The following is a 23,375-nucleotide window of genomic DNA, read 5'->3' as shown; positions in this document are numbered from 1 at the left end:
TCTTTTGTCTTTTCCCCAGTCTCTGAGAGGACAGAAAGTAGGCGCAGTGTCTCCCTTCACTCACCTTATCCAAAGACTCCATCTACCTCTGTGTAGGGAGTAGGAAACCTCTCCAAAGCAAGAGGGGAAGAACTTATGAGTCAAGACACATTCCAACAGATCTTCCCTCGATGGAGCAGCTGTCTCTCTGGACAGTCTGGGTCCACACAGGAAGCCACCAGCCTGAGAAAACTGTCTCTTCTCCCTTCCCTGGCACGTGCAGATGCCTGTGTGTATGGAACTGCTGAGGCTCTTAGGCAAATCTGCCCAGGTCTGGGAACTGGACAGGACCACACCAAAATCCAAAGGATCCTAACATTTAATGATATTCTCTAATTTGCTAGCACTCAAATTTCATAGGGTCACAGATATATATGCAGTTACCCATGTGTTTTAGTCCTGGGACAAAATCATACCTGTGGTATCAAAGCCCACATAAAAATGTAAGGTAAAATAAGAAGGCAAAATACATCCCATGTCAGGTCAAGTCACCATTCTGCTCAAATCCCTATAGTAAAAGAGCAACTCCAGGAAGCAGAACATGGTCTATGTGGCAGATTTCATTTTCTAACGAGGCCACAAAAACATTTCTTGCCCCACATGCTCTTCTGGAACCTTGCTGTGTCTCCTCTTGAAACTGGTGGCACTTTATGACTACCTGGGTCAACACGGTGTGGTCCCAGCAACACTGTGTGATGTTGGAGCTAGGTCATAACAAACACCATGCACTTCTACCCTGTAGAAGACCCTTTCTCTGGGGGCCCAGTTGCCACTCCAGAAGAGAGTCCAAGCTGTGCAAAGGGAGGCATATACTTTTGTTGAGCTCTCAGCCAACACCCAGCACCAACTTAGCTGCCATGTATCAGAGTCACCTTGAAATTTCCCGGCACCCTGTCCAGCCACTCCAGCTGATACAACATGGAGGAGAGACGAGCTATCCTTGCTGAGTCCTGCCCAAACTGCAGATCTACAAGCAACTGAATGTTGTTTTAAGTTACAAAGTGTGGGGTGGTTTGTTACACAGCAGATGATAACTAAGACTACACAGGTGTACATGAGCTGGTCTCCCGTTTCTTCTGTGATTCCCTCCTGGTCACTCAACTCCCAGGACACTATGTACTCTGTACTTCCACAAACATGGAAAGCATGGGGACGGGGGGTTGGAGGGAAGACCACATTCTTTAATTTCCTTCAGTGATGTTTTACACTTTGTTGAGTAGAAGTCTTGTACATCTTTTGTTAGATTCCCCCCCCCTAATATTTAATGTATGTGATGCTATTGCAAGTGCATTCTGGTGCATTCTAGAAAATCTGGAAATCTAGAAAATTCTGGTGCATTTTGGTGCATTCTAGAAAATCCTCATTTTCTAATATTTGTTGCTGGTATGTAGAAGCACAACCAGTTTTTGCATATTGGCTTTATATTTGGCAACTTTGTTTAATTCACTTATTAGCTCCTATAGTTTGTTTGTAGACTCTTTTAGATTTTTACTTTCCAATAAGTTGTCTGCTAATGATAGTTGTATTCTTCCTTTCTTATCCTTATATTTTAAGGATATAAGGAACTTTTCCTTTCCTTTTTTTTTTCCTTATTGAACTGGTTGGGACATGTAACGTGATGGTAAAAGATCTGACAATAGTAGGTATTCTTGTTTGGTTCTCAGTCTCAAGGGAAAGCTTTAAATATTTCACCACTAATTGTGATATTTGATGTAGATTATTTTTATAAGATATTCTGTATCCAAATAAAGAAGGGTCTTCCTCAGGTCAACTTAACAAACATTTGCTGATAACCTATTATGTCTTAGTCACTATCCTAGGCAAAAGGAGAATTTTAAATTCTCATTTTGAATGAGACACTATCCTTGCTTTGAAAAATTCACCATGTAGGATATAAAATAGGTCAATACCATACAGAGTGGAGGCAGTAGGCAGGGGTGGGGAGAATCAGAAAAACAACTCATTCTGTCCAGGGGAGCTAGTGAAGGCTCTCAGAACACAGAACATTACAGGAAGGGCTCAACAGAGGAGATAAGCAAGATAGTTAGTAAGAATGATGTACAAGGGCTACTCCCTTACAAACTCTCTTTTGGGTATCTATCTATACATGTGGACTTCCTTTCATGGAGCCAAAAGATTACCCTAAATTACTGTGTACATGACATTTAGATAAATCTAATATTATTAAGTATTCTTTTTTTTAAGGAAGTTATAATTGCGGAATATAGATCTCATTGTAAATATTTTTAGGGACAATTCCTGAGTTCTATGTACATAGGTTTTCTAAGAATGTTCCATGAGGCAATATGCTGAAAATGGATTATGCTTTCTATCCCACAAACCCATTGTTACCTCTCTGTCCATCTCTTTACTGGCTGTATTTGCAAATAATACCACAGACAAAGAAGAAAAATTGACTTAGAGCAAGTTACACAGTATGTGGTTTACAAGTACTTACCTTATGTCATCATGATACACATTAAGTGTTAAACAAACAAATGTTGATTTGGCTTGGCCTGGCTATGTGAGTAGCCTACCAAAGAAAATAGTCTGGCCAGAATTATACTACCTTGGGCCACAGGCTGGCCAAAAAGACCAGCTACAGTGGAATCTTTTGAGTTTTAAAGTTTTAATTTTTTTTTTCTTTTTAAAAGAAAGAAAGGTATCTGAGAACAAAAACAGGTAACATTACAGAATTACTTTTATAAGAAGGCTCATAAAACTAATATAATATATCATTTGGCTATTTTATATGAAATGTCTCTAACACCTGGAGTTTTGCAAATAGACTGAAAAGTCATGTACATGTCTGCTGGTGACTTACATTCTCCAGAAGAAAAGCAAGGCGAAGGCTCATCAAGATCATGTCCAAATATCTGGAATTGTTCTGAAAGCAGAGAAAAGAAGAAAGGTGGAACCAGCTCTGGAATGGCAAAAATTGAGGTCTTTTGGCTTGGTAAGGACTGGAAGTATATAGTTGGTGCCCTATACATATCCCTGTGGGATCTATCTTTGCAGTGTCTGCTGGCCACAATTCTAAGCTAACATTTACCCCTCTTTGTTCGATGGCTTTCCCTGCAAGTTGGAGCTCAATCTGTCCCAAGTGCTGAAGAGTTAATGCTCTTAGTTAAGGTGCTGAACAATGACTGTTAGGAGTCTGTGTATCTAACCTCAGATGGGAATTCTAAGCAGAGTTCTAATTGGTTCTCAGTTTTGCCCTGTAGGACTAAGCTCGTTACCCGCAGAGGTAATTTGTAGTCTTATTTTCCAACCCCTCTACCAATGGTTCCTGGAATCACTTCTAGGATAAACCATTTCATTTGGGTTCTTGTCTCGGGGACAGCTTCTGGGCAAATCCCAACTAACACAAATTATGTTTGATTTAAACAAAGGAGATCAGTATCCTTTCCCCACTTTTTCATAAGAAGTTGGTGGCTCTTTCCTCTGCAAATCACACACTCTCTAAAGGAGCTCACACATTCTGTTGGAGGGTCATGGAGGACTTGAAGCAATTATCAGGACAAGTCAAGTCAAAGCAACTGTCAACTAAAATTGTGGCTCATTGGAGCACGAGCATCATTTTTTTGCTTGACTTAATTGCATAATTGCCTTGGTTCTCAGCTTAGAATGTGCAGACCTGGAGAAGAACAATTAATGATCTAATGTGAGGGGGGACCCATCTCTGTGGCTTCTGGCCAAGAGGGAGATGCATCAATGTCAAAGGCATCTAGCCTCAGAGACCCTCTCAGGGAGAGAAATTTCTCTTTCAATTATGACCACCTAAATATCATCATGAAAATTGCTTTTTATGAAATCAATCCATGGAAATTAAACTTTTGGAAATCTCAGCCTTGGATCCCTCCATCTGCTACATTGGAAATTTTTCCAGACCATGTCAGACATAGCTACTGGATTCCATAACAGGTTTGCTTTTGACATTTCAGTATACTCAGTGAACATTTCTATGGATGAGCCAGTGGCATGGCTTTCAGAAGAGAGTTGTGTTTAAATTCCATATTTTTTCCTGTTATAGAGGAATCATTGTAATAAATGAGACTTTTAGTCTTAAGCTTTTGTTCAAATGAGAATATTAGGCAGAAAAAAATCCCAAATAATTATAGTGAATATAAGTTTCAGCATAATCCCTTAATCCAGGAGCAGAGTAGCTTGCCCCTAAGGATGAGATTCAAGCACATCACAGGAAGAGTAAGAGACCAACAAATAGCCAAATGGAAAGTCAGCATTGCATTGAGTTTGTTTCTTTTTGAAAGTAATTGCTGGACCTCTTTGACAAGCTGAAGAATGAACTTAATGCCTTTATTTTCTCTACTTTAAAGCATATCTAACTGGACTTCACAGGAAAACAAAAACAAAAACACCTTTCCCTCATAGTCACCATAAATCTATCTGAATATGACTGAGATCAATCAATATACATTGAGGATTGTGGCTTAATTCTAATGACACCAATATTAATTCTAGTAAATTCTCTTCACTGAAAGACATAGGCAAACATAATGCTCCTCAGAACCAGAACATGATGGTATCAGATGGCTAGCATTAAGAATATCTGGGTTTTTAAAATTTGTTTGGTTTTGTTTTGTTCTAAGCATGAGCCAGAACAATGAATTAGCACCTCTTCCTGTGTGTAAGAGGTTTTAGCTCAATACATGGGGCTCAAAAGCCCCAGTAAAGACTTTATTTTGGGGATGACCAGGGAGGTGGTCTTACCCAGTGTGAGGTCAGGTTCAGAAAATGTCCAAACTTGGGAGGAAGGAGCAGATGGCAGAAGAGTACCTAAGGTCCCAGGAGTTCAGCTAGATATCAAACCATTATGAATACCTACAAACTCAACAGAAGAGAAGATAGAAGAATTCTAGGAAAAGAAAATTGACCACTTTCTGGAAGGTAGGGTGTGCAGAGAAGTGAATCTGAGTCAACAAATGGGAAGAAAGACTGTGGGGAGAGGGGCCAGCTTCCTCAAGTGATAGAGCAGTGGAGCACAAAATCAGAACTTTTAGAAGTCTGCTTCACTGAGGGACGTCACTCTAGAGGCTAAGTGAGGGATGGAGCCCTTGTGGAGTCAGTGTGGTCTCAGGACCCGTGGGCTCACAAAAAAGCCAGGGGTGTCTGATGTGGCAGAGGTCCCAGGTATCAGACTAGGGAAGCCAACTGTGGAGACAGAACCAAGGACCAGCTCTCAGCTTGGGGTTACCTTAAACTATGATCCAAGGCACATTCAGGCCCCTGTTCTTTGAGCAGGGACCCTACAAGCGGTAGATCCAGGGAAACTCAACTTCCTCCTCTGGGAGAAGCAGCGTGGGAGTGTAGGGAATCTGCTAGGTTTGGGCACAGCCCAAACAGGGTTGTGCACCAGAGATAGAAACACTTGATCACAGGCTGGGTGAGCTCTGAGGGGGGCCAGAGACCAAGGAGATGGGAGGTATTTACTGCTTTTCTCTGAGGGTGGACTGAGGAGTGGGCCCCAAGCTCTCAGCCTCTCTGGGTGAGAGACTGGGAGGCTATCATTTTCATTCCCATCCTCCAAGCTGTACAGAAATGGTTCAGGGAACAAAAGCTCCCAAGAGGGAACCTGAGCAGATTACTTAGCCTGGCCCCTGGCAAGGATGGGGCAATTCTGCCTCAGGCAAAGACATTTGAGAATCCCAGCAACAGGCTTCTTCCCCCAGAAGATCAGCAAGAACATCCAGACAAGACCAAGTTCATCGATTACTGAGAAATGTGGAACTCCAGAGCTGGGTGAAAGCAACACATAGAATTCATGGCTTTTTTCCCATGATCCTTTAGTCTTTCAAAGTTAAATGTTTTAAATTTTTTTCCTTATTCTATTTAAAAATTTTTTTCCACTTTCTTATGTTAATTTTATAAAAACTATTTTATCTTATCAATGCCTTTTCTAAAATCTTTTAAAATTTTCATTGTTATAGTCATATTGTGCCTCCTCATTGTATTTAACCTTATTTTTTGTAAAAATATTTTTTTTCTTTAAAATTTTGGGGTCCTGTTTCTTCTAATACATCAAAATATAGCCAAACTAGAGCACATGGCTTTGTTCTAGTCTCCAGCCTGATCACATTCTTTCTTTCTTTTTTTTTCTTTTTTCAACCAGCTTCTTATCAATTCCTTTTTAAGGATCTTTTAAAATTCATTTTTACAGTCATATTCCATACTTTCATCATTTTTACCCTTACTTTTACAAACCGAAATACATCCCAAAATCAAGTGTGTGGCTCTGTTCTGTTCATCAATTGAATATATATATTTCTTTTTTTCCCTCTTTCTTCTCCCCCTGGTTCTGGGTCTCTTATGATTTAGTTAGTGTATATTTTTCTGGGGTTGCTGCTACCCTTTTAATATTTTATTCTCTCATTAATCTATTCTTATCTGGATAAAATGACAAGGCAGAAAAACTAACCACAAAAAAAAAAAAAAAAGAACAAGGGGCAGTACTGATGAGTACTGATGGCTAGGGACCTAATCAATATGGACACTAGTAAATGTCAGAACTAGAGTTCGTAATGACAATCAAGGTGCTAGCTGGGCTTGAAAAAAGCATGGAAGATACTAGGGAATTGCTTTCTGGAGAAATAAGAGAACTAAAACCTAACCAAGTTGAAATAAAAAAAGCTATTAATGAGGTGCAATCAAAAATAGAGGCTCTTACTGCTAGGATAAATGAGGCAGAAGAAAGAATTAATGATATAGAGGACCAAATAATGGAGAATATAGAAGTTGAGCAAAAGAGAGACAAACAAGTACTGGACAACAAGGAGAGAATTCGAGAGAAGGTGCAACCATAAGATGAAACAATATTAGAATAATTGGGATCCCAGAAGAAGAAGAGGGGAAGGGGGCAGAAAGTGTATTGGAGCAAATTATAGCAGTGAATTTCCCCAATTTGGCAAAGGGAACAAGCATCAAAATCCAGGAGGCACAGAGAACCCTGCTCAAAATCAATAAAAATAGGCCCGTACCCCATCATCTAATAGTAAAACTTACAAGTCTCAGTGACAAAGAAAAAATCCTGAAAGCAGCTAGGGATGAGAGGTCTGTAACATAAAATGGTACAAATATTAGATTGGCAGCAGAACTTATCCACAGGGATCTGGCAGGCCAGAAAGGACTGGCATGATATATTCAGAGCACTAATGAGAAAAATATGGAGTCAAGAATAAAATATCCAGCTAGGGTGTCACTGAAAATAGAAGGAGAGATAAAAAGCTTCCAGGATAAACAAAAACTAAAAGAATTTGCAAACAACAAACGAGCTCTACAGGAAATATTGAAAGGGGTCCTCTAAGCAAAGAGGAAACATAAAAGTAACAGACCAGAAAGGAACAGAGACAGTATACAGTAACAGTCATCTTACAGGCAATACAATGGCATTAAATTCATATCTTTCAATAGTTACTCTGAATGTAAATGGTCTAAATGTCCCAGTCAAAAGACACAGGGTAGCAGAATGGATAAAAAACAAAAACAAAAACAAGCAAACAAAATTTATTATATAAAAAAAATTATAATAACAAAATCAAAGAAACACATCAACAATAATACAATAATAGTAGGGGACTTTAACCCCCCCCTCACTGAAATGGACAGATCATCTAGCAAAAGATCAACAAGGAAATAAAAGCTTTAAATGACACACTGGACGAGATGGACATCACAGATACATTCAGAACATTCCATCACAAAACAACAGAATACACTAGTGTACTCCCATTCCCATCCCATCACAAAATAACAGAATACACTAGAATACTATAGTGCACATGGAACATTCTCCAGAATAGATCGCATCCTGGGTCACAAATCAGGTCTCAACCATTACCAAAAGACTGGGACAATTCCCTGCATATTTTCAGACCATAATGCTTTGAAACTGGAACTCAATCACAACAGGAAACTTGGAAAGAACTCATATGCATGGAGGCTAAGGAGCATCTTCCTAAAGAATGAACAGGTCAACCAGGAACTTAAAGAAGTATTGAAAAAATTCATGGAAATAAATGAAAATGAAAACACAACTATTCAAAATCTTTGGGACAAAGCAAAGAGGTGCTGAGAGGCAAGTATATAGAAGCCTTTCTCAAGAAACAAGAAAGAGCTCAAGTACACAACCTAACCCTACACTTAAAGGAGCTGGAGAAAGAACAGCAAAGAAAGCCTAAACCCAGCAGGAGAAGAGAAATAGTAAAGATGAGAGAAGAAATCAATGAAACAGAAACCAAAGGAACAGTAGAATAAATCAATGAAAGTAGGAGCTGGTTCTTTGAAAGAATTAATAAGATTGATTAAACCCCTGGCCAGACTTATCAAAAAGAAAAGAGAAAGGACCCCAATTAATAAAATCATGAATGAAAGAGGAGAGATCACAACCAACATCAAAGAAATATAAACAATCATAAGAACATATTATGAGCAAATTTGACAATCTGGAAAAAATGGATGCATTCCTAGAGACATATAAGCTACCAAAACTGAACCAGGAAGAAATAGAAAACCTGAACAGACACATAACCAGTAAGGAGATTGAAGCAGTCATCAAAAATCTCTCAAAAGACAAGAGCCCAGGGCCAGATGGCTTCCCAGGGGAATTCTACAAAACATTTAAAGAAGAATTAATACCTATTCTCAGAAACTGTTTCAAAAAATAGAGATGGAAGGAAAACTTCCAAACTCATTTTATGAGGCCAGCATTACCTTGATCCCAAAACCAGACAAAGACTCTATCAAAAAGGAGAACTACAGACCAACATCCTTGATGAACACAGATGTGAAAATTCTCACCAAAACACTAGCCAATAGGATCCAAAAGTACATTAAAAGGATTATTCACTATGACCAAGTGGGATTTATTCCTGGGCTGCAAGGTTGGTTCAACGTCTGCAAATCAATCAATGTAATGCAATACATTAATAAAAGAAGAAACATATGATACTCACAATAGATGCTGAAAAAGCATTTGACAAAGTACAGCATCTTTTCTTAATCAAAACTCTTCACACGGTAGAGATAGAGGGTATAAACCTCAATATCATAAAAGCCATCTATGAAAAACCCACTGTAAATATCACTCTCAATGGGGAAAAACTGAGAGCTTTCCCCGTAAGATCAGGAACATGGCAGGGATGTTCACTATCACCACAGCTATTCAACATAGTACTACAAGTCCTAGCCTCAGCAATCAGACAACAAAAGGAAATAAAAGGCACCTGAATTGGCAATGAAGAAGTCAAACTCTCACTCTTTGCAGATGATATGATACTTTATGTTCAAAAGAATCCACTCCAAAACTGCTAGAACTCATACAGGAATTCAGTAAAGTGTGAGGATATAAAATCAATGCACAGAAATCAGTTGCATTTCTATATACCAACAGTAAGACAGAAGAAAGAGAAATTAAGGAGTATATCCCATTTACAATTGTACCCAAAACTGTAAGATACCTAGGAATAAACCTAACCAAAGAGGCAGAGAATCTGTACTCAGAAAACTATAAAGTACTCATGAAAGAAATTGAAGAAGACACAATGAAATGGAAATACATTCTATGCTCATGGATTGGAAGAACAAATATTATGAAAATGTCTATGCTACTAAACCAATCTACACATTTAATGCAATCCCTATCAAAATACCATCCATTTTTTTCAAAGAAATGGAACAAATAATCCTAAAATTTATATGGAACCAGAAAACACCCCGAATAGCCAGAGGAAGGTTTAAAAGGAAACCAAAGTTGGTGGCATCACAATTCCAGACTTCAAGCTCTATTACAAAGCTGTAATCATCAAGACAGTATAGTACTGACACAAAAACAGACACACAGATCAATGGAACAGAATAGAGAGACCCGACATGGACCCTCAACTCTATGGTCAACTAATCTTTGACAAAGCAGGAAAGAATGTCCAATGGAAAAAAAGTCTCTTCAACAAATAGTGTTGAGAAAATGGTCAGCCACATAAAGAAGAATGAAACTGGACCATTTCCTTACACCACACACAAAAATAGACTCAAAATAGATGAAAGACCTCAATGTGAGACAGGAATCCATCAAAATCCTTGAGGAGAACAAAGGCAGCAACCTCTTCAACCTCAGCAACAGCTACATATTCCTAGAAATACTGCCAAAGGCAAGAAAGCAAGGGCAAAAATGAACTATTGGGATGTCATTAAGATCAAAAGCTTTTGCACAGCAAAGGAAACAAAGGAAACAAAACCAAAAGACAACTGACAGAATGGGAGAAAATATTCGAAAATGACATATCAGATAAAGTGCTAGTATCCAAAATCTATAAAGAACTTATCAAATGCAACACCCAAAAAACAAATAACCCAATCAAGAAATGGGCAGAAGACATGAACAGACATTTCTGCAAAGAAGACATCCAGATGGCCGGCAGACATATGAAAAAGTGCTCAACACCACTCAGCATCAGGGAAATAGAAATCAAAACCACAGTGAAATACCATCTCACACCAGTCAGAATGGCTAAAATTAACAAGTCAGGAAAGGCCAGATGTTGACGAGGATGCAGAGAAAGGGGAACCCTCCTACACTGTTGGTGGGAATGTAAGCTGATGCAGCCACTCTGGAAAACAGCAGGGAGGTTCCTCAAAAAGTTGAAAATAGAGCTACCCCATGACCCAGCAATCACACTACTGGGTATTTACCCTAAAGATACAAATCTAGGGGTCCTAAAGGGCACATGCACCTGAATGTTTATAACAGCAGTGTCCACAATAGTTGAACTATTGAAAGAACCTACATGTCCACTAACAGATGAATGAATAAAGAGGATGTGGTATATATACACAATGGAATACTATGCAGCCATCAAAAACAAAATCTTGCCATTTTCAATGACATGAATGGAACTAAGGGGTATTATCCTAAGTGAAATCAGAGAAAGACAATTATCATATGAACTCTCTGATATGAAGAATTTGAGAGGCAGGGCGGGGGGTCCTGGTGGGCAGGGAGGGAAAAAAAAATGAAACAAGATAGGATTGGGAGGGAGATAAACCATGAGAGACTCTTAATCTCACAAAACAGAGGGTTGTTGGAAGGTGCGGGGGAGAGGGATAGGGTGGTTGGGTTATGGACCCTGGGGAGAGTATGCGCTATGGTGAGTGTTGTGAAATGTGTAATGATTCACAGACCTGTACTCCTGGGGCAAAATAATATATGTTAATAAAAATTTATTGCTATGCAAAAATAAATAAATAAAATGTGCAAAGTGGACAATCCACATTGAATTTCTTATAGTTTATTAGTAGCTTCATGCCCTTGCTGGCTTTGGGTTTTGTATCTGTTCTACTCCTTGCCTGTAACATTCACTGGCCCACAGTCCCCCAACATCCCTACCACCCCTCCAAACACTCATTTTCATTCTGCTGAAATTGGCATTTCAGGTTTTTAGAAATGGAGTTTTCTGGAGGGAGATACAGTTTATGTGCTTTTTGAACCTTTGCTACATAATTCTTCACCCCACTTCTCGTTGGTTTTCTGCCCATCAGCTCAGGGCTTGAGCTCCTGCCTCCTGCCTGGTGCATAGTGAACTCCTCTTCAGCTGGCCTTGGACAGTCTCTGCTAATCACCAAAGGGCAGCTTCTACGTCCACAGCTTGCTGCTCGGGGCCTCTGCCTATACTGGTTCCTTGGCTCCACTTGTCTTTCTGGTGCAGCGTGTTCTAGATGTTCCCAGTGCCCCTTCGAGCTCAGAGGATCAGGGAAGTGGGAGTCCTATGATTGCTCTGCATACATTTGCTGTGTAATCATGGGGAATTAACTTCCCCTGCCTGGGTGTTATTTCACTCATTTACAACAAAATAAAACAAAACAAAAACCCTAAAAGGATGAGCAAACTTATTCTTAAAGGGCCAGGGAGTCAATATTTTAGACATTGCAGAGCCACATGGTCCCTGTCATAACTACTGAACTTTGCCATTGTAGCACAAATGTTGTCATAAATACATAAGTAATTGGGACTGTCTTTGTTCCACTAAAAGTTCATTTACAAAAGCAAGTGGCAAGCTGCAGGTGGCCTATGAGCTCTAGTTTACTGGTCCCTGATCCAGATGATTTGCATGATTCCTCCTCCAAAATGCCCTGAAGTCATCTTGCTCCTACCAGTATAACTGAATAGTTTCTTCTTAGCCCCTTGTTCTTTTCCTCCCACAGTTGAAGCAAATACAAAAGTAAACAAACATCTTTCCCAGCGGACTATAAATCCCAAGTGCATGGTGATGATGGTTTTTTTTTTTTTCCACCAGAGTATACCAAGACTGTTGCAATGTGTGCTGCACAGAGTCATCTCTGAAAACAAACAAAAACTAAATAAATGAATGTGAAGACCTGCTCAACCATTATGAAAACAACCAACTTTCTCTGAGAGAGGAGGACCAGAGGTACCCCCCCCACACACACACCCCTAAATACATGTTCCCTGTGACTCTCTCCTGATACATAGTATTTTTCCGTCTTTTTCCTGGAGGTTGGAATAGATTTGTACTGAAGGATTCACAACTGGATTCTCCTGGGCCCTGGGTGGGAAGGACTTCGTGGCAGTGCTTCTCAAGTTGCAATGAGTGCACCAAACACCTGGGACCTTGTTCAAGTGCAGGTTTTGGTTCCAGGTGAGTCAGGGGAAGTCCTGAGACTCTTCATTTTTACCAGGCTCCCCAGTGAGGTGGATGCTGCTGGTTCGTGGACCATAGTTTGAGTTGTAAGGTTTTAGGGAACTTCTGCCCTGAGCAATTTTCCTTTGTACCTAATAAGGAGAATTTCGGTCTTGCTGCAGAGAGCCTTCCCAGACTAGTTTATTCTGCTTTTCTTTATAAAACCTGAAAATGGCTGTTTAAGTTTTCTCTGCCTATGGCACAGAGATTAAAGGCACCGTAAGAAGTGGAAGTTACTTTCTATGCAGGAAGGTTAAGGGTCACTCTCCGGGTGTATCTTGTTCACAGGGAATAAAAGTAAAAGGAAGGGAAGGTGTCAGAGCACACTCAGCTTTCATATTTGTTCCAAATGGATCCCTGGACACTACTGGGAACCAAGGAAGGATGGATGGGCAGATGGCACATCACAGCACAAAAGACAATGCCCTTCTCCTGTCGAAGAGTCCAGGAAAAGGGACAGGCTTGTAACAGAATTATGTTTATTTTGAGAAGAAATGCTTTTTCTTAATTCACAATATTTCCTTCCACTTGGAATGAATTTGGTTAACATATCACTTATTCCTCTTTCTGCTCCAGACAAGAAGAGAGTGGCTTATAAGATGCTAAAGTTGGGGAGAATAACCTGAGTAGGGTGACCCCACTCCTTTTTGTTCCTCTTGGGCTCAGGGTCCTTCTGGAAGCAGGAGATCTGCTTCACGTCTTCATCCCTGGCAAGTCCCACAAGTGGGAAGCCATCTCCCTTAGCACAGCCTGTACCTGAATGAATGTCATTCTTGGTGCAGTCTTCAGATCCACCTGGCTTTCAAACCAGACACTAGAATAAAGGTGCATTGGTGGTTCTTATCTGCTACTCCATCTTCTTTTTCAATTTGTTAAGACTCAGTCTCAGGAATACAAATCAATCCTTCATTAGGGTTCTTCCAAACCAAGTGTAACACTTTGGCTGGTTCGAATTTTTTTTTGTGGAGAAATGCTTATAGACTTGTTCTGTAGCACTGACAGTCTTCTCATGGGCAGCCATTTCTAGGCCAATGCAAGAGGCTCATCATACACAAACCCAAATGTGAGTGTGTGGAACAGAGATGTGCAGGTACATGCAGAAGAACCACACTCACTGAATATTCTGAAAAATGTCAAGGAGTGTGGAAGACAGGGAGGGTCCACGGAGCTGGGCTCTCTCAGCTTTTGTCTTGGCTCTGCTACTTACCAGTTCTGTGACCCTGAGAAAGTCACTTCACCTCTCTGAACCAGTTACTTCTTCCATGAGATATGGAGAGCAATGCTCACAGGGTAATTAAAGCAAAGAGTTTCATACCCATGAAAGATCTTTGGGTACCATGAAACTATGAAGGACAATTGTCACATTAATGAGTATAAAAAATGATTTTGACTCTCAGATGTTCACATACAGAGTTCAGTATCCATTCGAGAATTTGACTGCAGGTATGCATCTGGGGAGTCATGCATACCACACAGTGTTAGCCGGTCTTCAAGAACTCTGCCAGTTCTAATCCAAACCCCAATTTTATAAGTAAAAGAAGAGAAGTGGGATGCCTGGGTGGCTCAGTGGGTTAAAGCCTCTGCCTTCGGCTCAGGTCATGATCCCAGGGTCCTGGGATCGAGCCTCACATCAGGCTCTCTGCTCAGCAGGGAGCGTGCTTCCCTTCCTCTCCCTCTGCCTTCCTCTCTGCCTACTTATGATCTCTGTCTGTCAAATAAATAAATAAAATCTTAAAAAAAAATAAAAGAAGAGAAGCAACTAGCCCAACGTCACATGCAAGTTAGTGGCAGATACATGAGTACCTCCTGACCAGCAGATGAGGGCTCTGTGTGTCCATTCCACTATATCTGGTATGGTTTTAGGGATTCAACCTATTATGTAAGACTAGCCCAACCTCAGAGAATGGTATGGGGCTCAAACTTCCTTCATTTTAACATGAATACTAGTTGGGACTTATTTTTAGTTGCACATTGTAGAAGCCAAATTTAAAGCAATTAAAGCAAAATTAAAGGGGGTTCATGTAACAGAAAAATTTCAATGTAGTTCTGGCTTCTTGTATAACTAGAGATCATGGTTTTCTGTTCCTTCTCCATCTATCAGTTTTGTTTTCCTCTGTGATTACTTCATTCCCAGGTAGACTTTCTCCAGCTACCAGGAAAGAAGCTCGCCTAGTCTTACTGACTCGTGAGTTCTTAAGTCTTTCCGATAATTTTTGTTTGCCCTACTTTTGTCATAAACTTACTCCTGACCCTATCAGCATCACCAGGAGGGTGGAATCCTGTTGTTAGCAAGACTTGTATCTAGTACTTACTTCTGGGGTGGAGTAGAGGCATGCAGCAAATTTTTAAAAAACCATACAGACTAGCCAGGATTATTATGGAAAGGGTGAGTGTTAGTTTACTAATGTGGTAATGCTATAAAAACACTATTATATGCCCTCCTTAATACTTCTCATTAAATTATTAGCCATCTTGATGCTTTGCTAACTAACATAGTCTTCTATTGCTGTGTAATGAATGACTAGAATCATAGCTGCTTAAACAAAATACATCTAGTAGCTCACAGTTCTGAAGGTCAGAGGTCCAGTATGGCACAGCTAGGGTATCTACTCAGAATCTCACAAGGCTGAAATTGAAGCATGAGCCAGGCTGAATTCTTATCTAGAGGCTCTAGGGTAGAACATGCTTCTGGGCTCATTCAGGTTGCTGGCAGAATTTAGTTCCTTGTGGTTGTTGGTCTGAAGCTCCCATTTCCTTGCTGGTTGCCAGCAGAGGTTGCTTACAGCCTCTAGTGGTTGTTCTTCTGTCTTGCCTCCATCTTCAAAGCCAGAGACAGTGCAGCAAACCTTCTTGTGCCTTGAATCTTTCTCACTTCCTTACTGCCACCAGCTGAAGAAAATGGCTAATCTCCCTACTTTAAGGCCAACTGATTAGTAACCCTAATTACATCTTAATTATAAAATCCCTCTGCCATGTAATGTAACATAGTCATAGCAGTAACATTATGTTCACTTTCCTGGGATTAGGCAATTGGGAGGAGTAGGGAAAATATTCTTTTATAATTTTGCCTGCTACACTTTCATTGGGCTCTGTGCACCAATTCTTGACTTTAACCTGATCCTTTAGACCTAAGGTTATTTGTCTGGCTCTGGAAATGCCCTCCTCCAGTGTCTGTGGCTGGAAGCTATCTGTTGACTACTTGCCCCTAACTTGGTGAAGAAGCAAACATCCGCACACCCTACCTGCAATACCCTACATTCTGCTCTCTTCCTCAGGCTTTATTTATGAGAAGGAAAGAAGTGGCAAGACTGGAAGTGATCTTTCAGTCCATTTCTACTTTTATGGCACTCTCCAAGTGCTAAGGTATAATCTGAGTCTTCTCTTCCAAACTGGCACCCACCCCTGTCTTCTAGAATATGAAGGATATCTCCCCTGCTGTAGCTTCCCCAGTTTTTCTCAGGACCTTAGGGGAAACGTACACCTGCTAGGACTTCTCAATACCACCATGACCCTTCCTTCAGGTTAAGGTGATCTTCAAGGCATCCCAGCTTAATCTCAGCTTCAACAATGCCTCAGAAAAATAAACCACAAGTCAAAATGAGTTTCCTTTGCCATGAGTCACATGAGGCAAGAGTGGAAACCCCATGGATAGAAAACCAGTCTAACTTGTTTTACAATTAGTGGTGACTTGGGCTTTACACATCATTGCTCCTAGAAAGAGAAACAGCTCATTGGAGTGGAGAAGAATCCCTGTCCTCATGCCTGAATAGAGGGATATTTTCAAAGAGGCTGAGAGAGGATCTGGGCTTAGCCACATTAGTCTAGCCAGAAGACAGAAGGCCACAATGGTGACCAAATAGAAATCAGGCAGAGAAGAACTTCAGAGCTAGGCATTTTATCAAGGGGCAATAGTCTATAAGTCAATTCATAAAAATGTGTCGGAAGGGGAATCAAATACCTTTGGGGAAAAAAAATGAGGTAAAGAAATTAACTAAATTTTCCAAATGCAGAATTTTTCAGACTTTTGAATTTATAATGAGCATTCAGAATCTCCAGTATTGGATCAGAGCAGGAACCAACAAACTTCTTCTATATGGGCCAGATAGAAAATATTTTAGGCATCGTGGGCCACTTGGTTTCTATTGTGCAACAACTCAACTCTGAGGTTGTAGCAGCAAAGCAGGCATGGATAATATGCAAGTGAATGGATGTGGCCATGTTCCAATAAAACTTTATTTACAAAAACAAGCAAGTATTTGGCCTTTGAGCCATAGTTTGCCAATCCTGAGATAGGATTAACAAATTTACTGGACCACAGAATCCTTCATTCACTTTTCAACATGTTGGTTATAATTATGGGACAAAACTAAGAGTCTTGCATGAAGGACGCTCTGGTTCACTACTACTTCCCTGACGTCCATAAGGCAGCCAAAACTTGTTGAATAGGAAATATTGAATTAAATGGTAAAATAAAACAATCATTCCAGGACAAAGAGGGCTTCCCAAGGAACAGACTGATGACAGCTGAACTATTTAAAATAATTTTTTAAAGCAATAAGAAGCAACTGTGTTTTGGAATAGAAGCAAAGAGGGGAGTGGTAGGCTGAGGGTGAAGAGGAAGAGGAGGAGATAGAGAACAGGAAAAAACAAAATATAATAAGACGGTGAAGGAGAGGGAAAGGAAGAGGTGGGGTATCAAAAGATCTGTTTTCACCCACAAGAAAATGGCTTTCTGTGCCCCTGGCTGTGCACAAGTGTTGGTGTCCTGAAAGGGAAAACCTTTAATGAGGTGCTGAAAAACCCACTTTGGCATTAATTAACAAGATCACTAGGCTGTCATAATTGCAGAGAGAAAGATAAATCATCAAGAGACATTTCCTAACAGAAATGCAGGTCATTACAAAATATTATTTAAAGTCACATTTACATATAAAAAGGATCAAATGGATGTTGTCCCACTTGGCCCCTGCCCCCCCCCTTCTGCCTGATGCAATGTACAGGAATCTTTACAGGGCTCTGGGTAAGCAAGGAGATTTGGAATCTTTGCAAAGCATGTTTCCAGAGGGGCTCAATGGATGCAGAACTGTGAGAACTGAAGGGAAACTTTACAGACAAAATCTCCAGTGGTGACATGGTATTGCCACCTGATTCAGTGTCACTTATGCTACTAAATGCCTGAATTCCTCACTTAACTGGGGTCTTCATGAGATCAGTAATCTTATCTGGGGTTTTCTCACCTCCATTCTGTTCTCAACATCCAGCCTGTACTAGGACACTCACTAGATGCATTTAAAAATATTGATAAATTCTTCAGGACTCAGCTAAAGAGCTGCCTATTTTGAAAAGTTTTCCCACATAGTCCAACCTAAATGAAGGTGCTCTACTCAAAGATACTAAGCATACCATGCTCCTTTGTTTGGTACACTTAGAGAAGTAAACCAACAATGGCAAAGTAGAATAAGGGCCAAGCCCCCTCCTTCACCATTCAAAAAAAGAGCTCTCAGAAACAGGACCCTGTTACATTAATTTCCATATCCTTATCTTTAGCACAGACCTAGGTATACAGTGCATGCTCTCAGAAAGTGTTTCTTGGATGGACATTAGTAACTCAACTATGACCCAGAAAGGCAGTGGCAGAGTGCTCAAAAGACAAAACTATGTGGATATCTCAGAGGAACACAGAAACCAACTGAAATAGCTCCCAATAACTACAGATGGAACAATTTGAACAAGAAAAAATAAGTAACATAGTTTTGGGTTCAAACCTATATTATAACATAAATATCTTGGGCAATCTCTGGAGTGGCTGCTTATGGGAGCTAAACCATGAACTGGAAGGACAGACCAAGAAAAGAAACATAGCCCAGGGCACTCACTGTGTCCCCAGGGCAGTAGTCCTAGAAAGGAGTTTCTTCAAGCCAGAGTGCCCCAAAGTATGCTGCAGGTAACAGACATTGCTTTGGTGGTAAAAGAACATTACATAAAGACAAGGCCCCTGTTAAGGTTCAGGTTAATTCTGAAACTAATATATATCCAACTGAGGTTAAACAAATAAATAAATTGGTGGCAGATGGTGAAAGCCAAGTGTCTCACTATTGGTTAGCAAGGGGGTAAGGCCAGAATAATCCCCATGGTAATGGATTAGAATTAAAGACATCAGTATGAACTCATGTTTAGTTTCATACAGACATAAATAGATGTTAACTGTAGGTATATAGTTATGGATATATAGATACAGACACAGGTACATATATAGATGGAGGTAGGTATGTATACAGAGATATATTAACATACATGTATCTATTTCCTAGTTTTGTCTAGTTCTGGGAGGGCCTAGAAGCAATAATACCCCAATAGTAATGAGCACATACAACATCCAGATCTTGGTTTCTAAATACCATTCTCTGATAAAAGAGACCAAGGCTCCTTGGAGAAATGGCTGATTCTAGGATTGGGACAGGGAATATACAAGATTAACCTTGAGCATCTTCTAGTGCCAGAAGTTAAGGAAGTTCTTAAAAGACAAAACTTTGTGCATATGTGTTCCAGAGGAGCCCAGAAACCAACTTTCAGGGCTCCCAATAACTACACCTGGAACAACTTGAGTGAGAAAAATAATGTAGTATTCAGGGTTAAAACGCACAGTATAACATAAGTATCCATAAGTTTATACTGACATAATAAATGTTTAAGTAAATCCATGAATGAGTGAGTAAATGAATTAATAAGGGAGAATATACAAATCTCCCATATCAAGGACTGGAAATAATTTATGTGTATACTCATGCTCAAGGAAGTGGAGAATATTTCCCACTGCTTAAGTCTGGGCTGCACACGGTGACCTCCTTCTAAAGGGTACAGTGTGGGAAGGGAGGGAGAAAGTAAATTTACACTGGGAAGCCTCACAGACATACTCAGCCAGGTAATCGGGGTCAACATCAACAAGGATAAGACCTATTGATACCATATACTTTTCATAGGATGTGACGTGATGAAAGTAGTGCTTTACTTCTGGCTCCTTCCCCCCCAAAACCCACAGTTTAATACAGTGCAATCATGAGAAAAAACATTAGTCAAATCCCAGTTGAGGGTCATGCGACAAAATATTTGAAGGACATACCTCCAAACCTTCGAGGTCATAAAAAACAGAATCTGAAAAACTGTAACAGCCAGGAGGAGCCTAAAGAGACATGATGATCAAGTGTAATGTGGAATTCTGGATGGGAACAGGAGATTAAGTAGAAAACTATAGAAATTAGGTTCAAATGTGGAAATTAGTGAATAATAATGCATCAGTATTGGTTCGGGAATTGTGACCAATACCCAGGTAGTACCACACTAACTTAAGATGTTACTACTAGGGGAAACTAGGTGTGAGGTACACAGAGACTCCCCGTACTCTCTTCGTGGGACTCTTCCAAAGTTAAAATCATTCTGAAGCTAAAGGTTTAATACAGTCAACAAATGAAGCCATGAAGAAAATAACAACAGTAAACACACAACAAAGACTCCCATGTACCCTGCCAGGCAAGACCACTGTTACAATGACAGTTTGCCTTTGCAGTCTTGCAAACACACCTCCACATGCTACCCCACCTCTGTAGCTCTAAGCCAGCTCTCAATGCAGACCCTGGATATGCCCCTCACTGATATTTTCCAGGTTTGTTATCTGCACCATTGATGCTGACATTTATTTCATGATCATCCATGAATGATGCCTGATGCTTTCAGGGGTAAGTGGCAAGTTAACACTTGGAAACCTCAAAATACTCAAGAATCACCAGGGGAGGGATGCCCGGGTGGCTCAGTTGGTTAACCATCTGCCTTTGGCTCTGGTCATGATTCCAGAGTCTTTGGGAGTGAGTCCCGAGTCGGGCTGCCTACTCTGCAGGGAGCCTGCTTCTCCCACTACCTGCTTCTCCCTCTGCCTGCCTGCTGCTCCCCCTGCTTGTGTTCTATCTTGCTGACAGTAAATAAATAAGATCTTTAAAAAAGAAAGAAAGAAAGAAAGAGAATCTCCTGGGGAAGCATGAAAGAATGCAGATTCCTGGGCTCTATCATCTTAGTAATTCTGATTTACTGTGTGTGAGGTGAGTCCAATTAATCTGCATTTTAAATAACCTGAGGTTTTTCTGGTTCACAGATTCACATCAGCCCTGAGCTAGAGGGCAAAGACTAAGCACCATTTTGGCTAAGTGTCATTCTTCTGCTTCTCCTTCCATATCCAGCACCACGATGCTTCCTAGTACTACAAGCTTGGCAGAGAGTTGACACTGAATAAATATTTAATAAAAGACTAAATGCAGGGGTGCCTGGGTGGCTTGGTGGGTTAAAGCCTCTGCCTTCGGCTCAGGTCATGATCCCAGGGTCCTGGGATCAAGCCCCACATCAGGCTCTCTGCTCGGCGGGGACCCTGCTTCCTCCTCTCTCTCTGCCTACTTGTAATCTCTGTCTGTCAAATAAATAAATAAAAATCTTAAAAAAAAAAAAAAGACTAAATGTATGGTTGAACTGTGAAGATCAACATTTAAAAAATAATCTTTTTCTGTTTAAGAACTTTGACATTGGGCATCATGCCAAGGGATCCGTCACTGTAAGGGGGCCACAAGCTATGAGAAATTAGACAAAAAACAGCATCCACTGATATTCAAGGCCATTCACTGTGCAGAACATGACTAATGTCCAACATGGCAAAAAAGATTTTCCTTCTCAAATGCAAGATGGATTCTTGCTATTTGTTGTTCTGAGCTACTACCATTTTCAGAGGGTTGGGTTTTTTTTGTTTTGTTTTGTTTTTCTGTTTTGCAGGCTCAATTAGATGGGCCTGGCTTCTGAATCAGCAGCTCAATAATTAGTTTAGTTGCATTTGCAGGTAGGAAACTGGAGTAACTTTTCCCCCCATAGGCGGAAAGACGCATGTGCAATTAACTAATTGCAGACTGGTGCTCATCTGGTATAAATGCTAGAAACACTGTCACAGACACACACACCCCCACCCCTTGATACCCAAAATACAGTCTCTGACCTGGGGACAGGAGAGAGACACAGAGAGAATGATGTGCTCTGAAGAGATGAGGCCTTTGGGTAGAGAACACCTCCCCTTTCCACAGAGGCTTCTGCACAGGCCACTCTTCTGGTGCCCCCAGGAGCAGAAGGACACGTGGGAAGGTGGGATGTTCCCTGTTCCCAGAATTCTGTGAGAATGGCTGTCATTGTTCGAGTTAGAATATTGCCAGTTAATTGTTGGCTCCAAAAGAAAAATTATGAGCAGGGGAAAGGGTTCTGCATGGATTTAGTGTATTTGAATAATTTAGACCCCCGCAGTTCATTTGACAGGATTGTTTTTCTCTCGCAGGAGCCTGCTGTTACAAGAATTAAAACTGTCGGGAGTACCAGGGGCTGTGCGAGAGCTTAGTAATGAGGTTTATCAGTCAATAAATGATTTTATACAGCAAATTAAACTGTAAATTTCATTTGGGTGGTAAATATTTAGAGAATAAAGATATCTGGTTAATGAGGAGGGCTGGATGCTTACAAAAAAAAGGAGAGAAAGAAAAAAGGAATGTCAACCTTTTAAATCTTGAATGTGGCTGGGACTTGACAATTTGCTCACTTACAGGTCTCTCTCTCTCTCTCTTTTTGTAAATAACAGAGGACGGCTTCATTGTTTATGTATTTAAGGAGTGCAATGGAAAATCCTCCCATCGTTGACTTGTGCCGACTGCCTGAATGTGGTAATACCTCCTGCACGGGCTTCTTAGGAACACATAAAGGGAAAAAATATGCAAACTGCTTATACAGTATCTAGCCCAAGGTTCATCCCTTCTGCCACGATTTATTTTTAAGTGCAGACACCCTAGAGTTTTGCTGTCCAATATGGCAGCCACTCACCACATGTGGCTATTCAAATTTAAGCTTATATCCATTTAATTAATTCACTAAACAAACTAAAAATTCAGTTTCATAGTCACATTTACTACACATCAAGTACTCGGTTGTCACGTGACTACTGCCTGCTGTACTGCATAGCACCGACATAGATGGTCCCATCATCGGCACTATTCCAGAATCTGTCAGACATTTCATGTTTCCTGAGCTGGGGAACCATAGATCTGGTGGTCCCTGGGATGGTTTAACTGGCATATGATTTTTTGACTATCATGATTAGGCATCCATGTGTATGTATAAAAAGAATATTACAACTCTGGTCAAATCTGCAGTTTTGCACATGTCAATGCCTAGGACAAGGCAGTTACAGTTAAAAAAAAAGAGTGAGTCAGTTTAAGAAAATACTGAATAAATCAATATCGGCTGTGATTATTTGCCAAAAATCTTGAAGTAGCATACAAAGAGATGACTGGTGTTTGAAAAATACTGAGCCAATAGACCCCAAGGTTTAGGAAGTTTGAGAAGTGAAAGATGAGAAAAAAGAAAAAAAAAAAAAAAACAGTGGAAGGAAGATGTAAGAATGTCTGAGTCGAATTTCTCTAACCTTTCAGTTTTGCTCTGGGCTGACTCAGACCATATCACATGGCCACCCACCTGAGTCATAGAATCAAAACATGCTCCATAGCTCTATCAGCTTAGTTTTCATAGTGTTTCTGGAAAGTTCATTCAAAATGAACA

The 23,375-nt window shown here is 40.3% G+C and overlaps 1 long non-coding RNA gene across 1 annotated transcript in view; it reads right to left on the bottom strand.

Annotated features, from left to right (window-relative positions):
- Positions 1-23,375, bottom strand: part of LOC131818435 (uncharacterized) — a 450,263-nt gene that overhangs the window by 72,153 nt on the left and 354,735 nt on the right. Inside the window, exon 5 of the long non-coding RNA XR_009348818.1 lies at positions 2,864-2,926. This is a non-coding gene — a long non-coding RNA (uncharacterized LOC131818435). The remainder of the gene's footprint in view (positions 1-2,863; positions 2,927-23,375) is intronic.

This window comes from Mustela lutreola, chromosome 16, assembly GCF_030435805.1.
Source record: "Mustela lutreola isolate mMusLut2 chromosome 16, mMusLut2.pri, whole genome shotgun sequence".
NCBI classification, from domain to species: domain Eukaryota; kingdom Metazoa; phylum Chordata; class Mammalia; order Carnivora; family Mustelidae; genus Mustela; species Mustela lutreola.
This window is presented reverse-complemented; position numbering and strand designations above follow the sequence as displayed.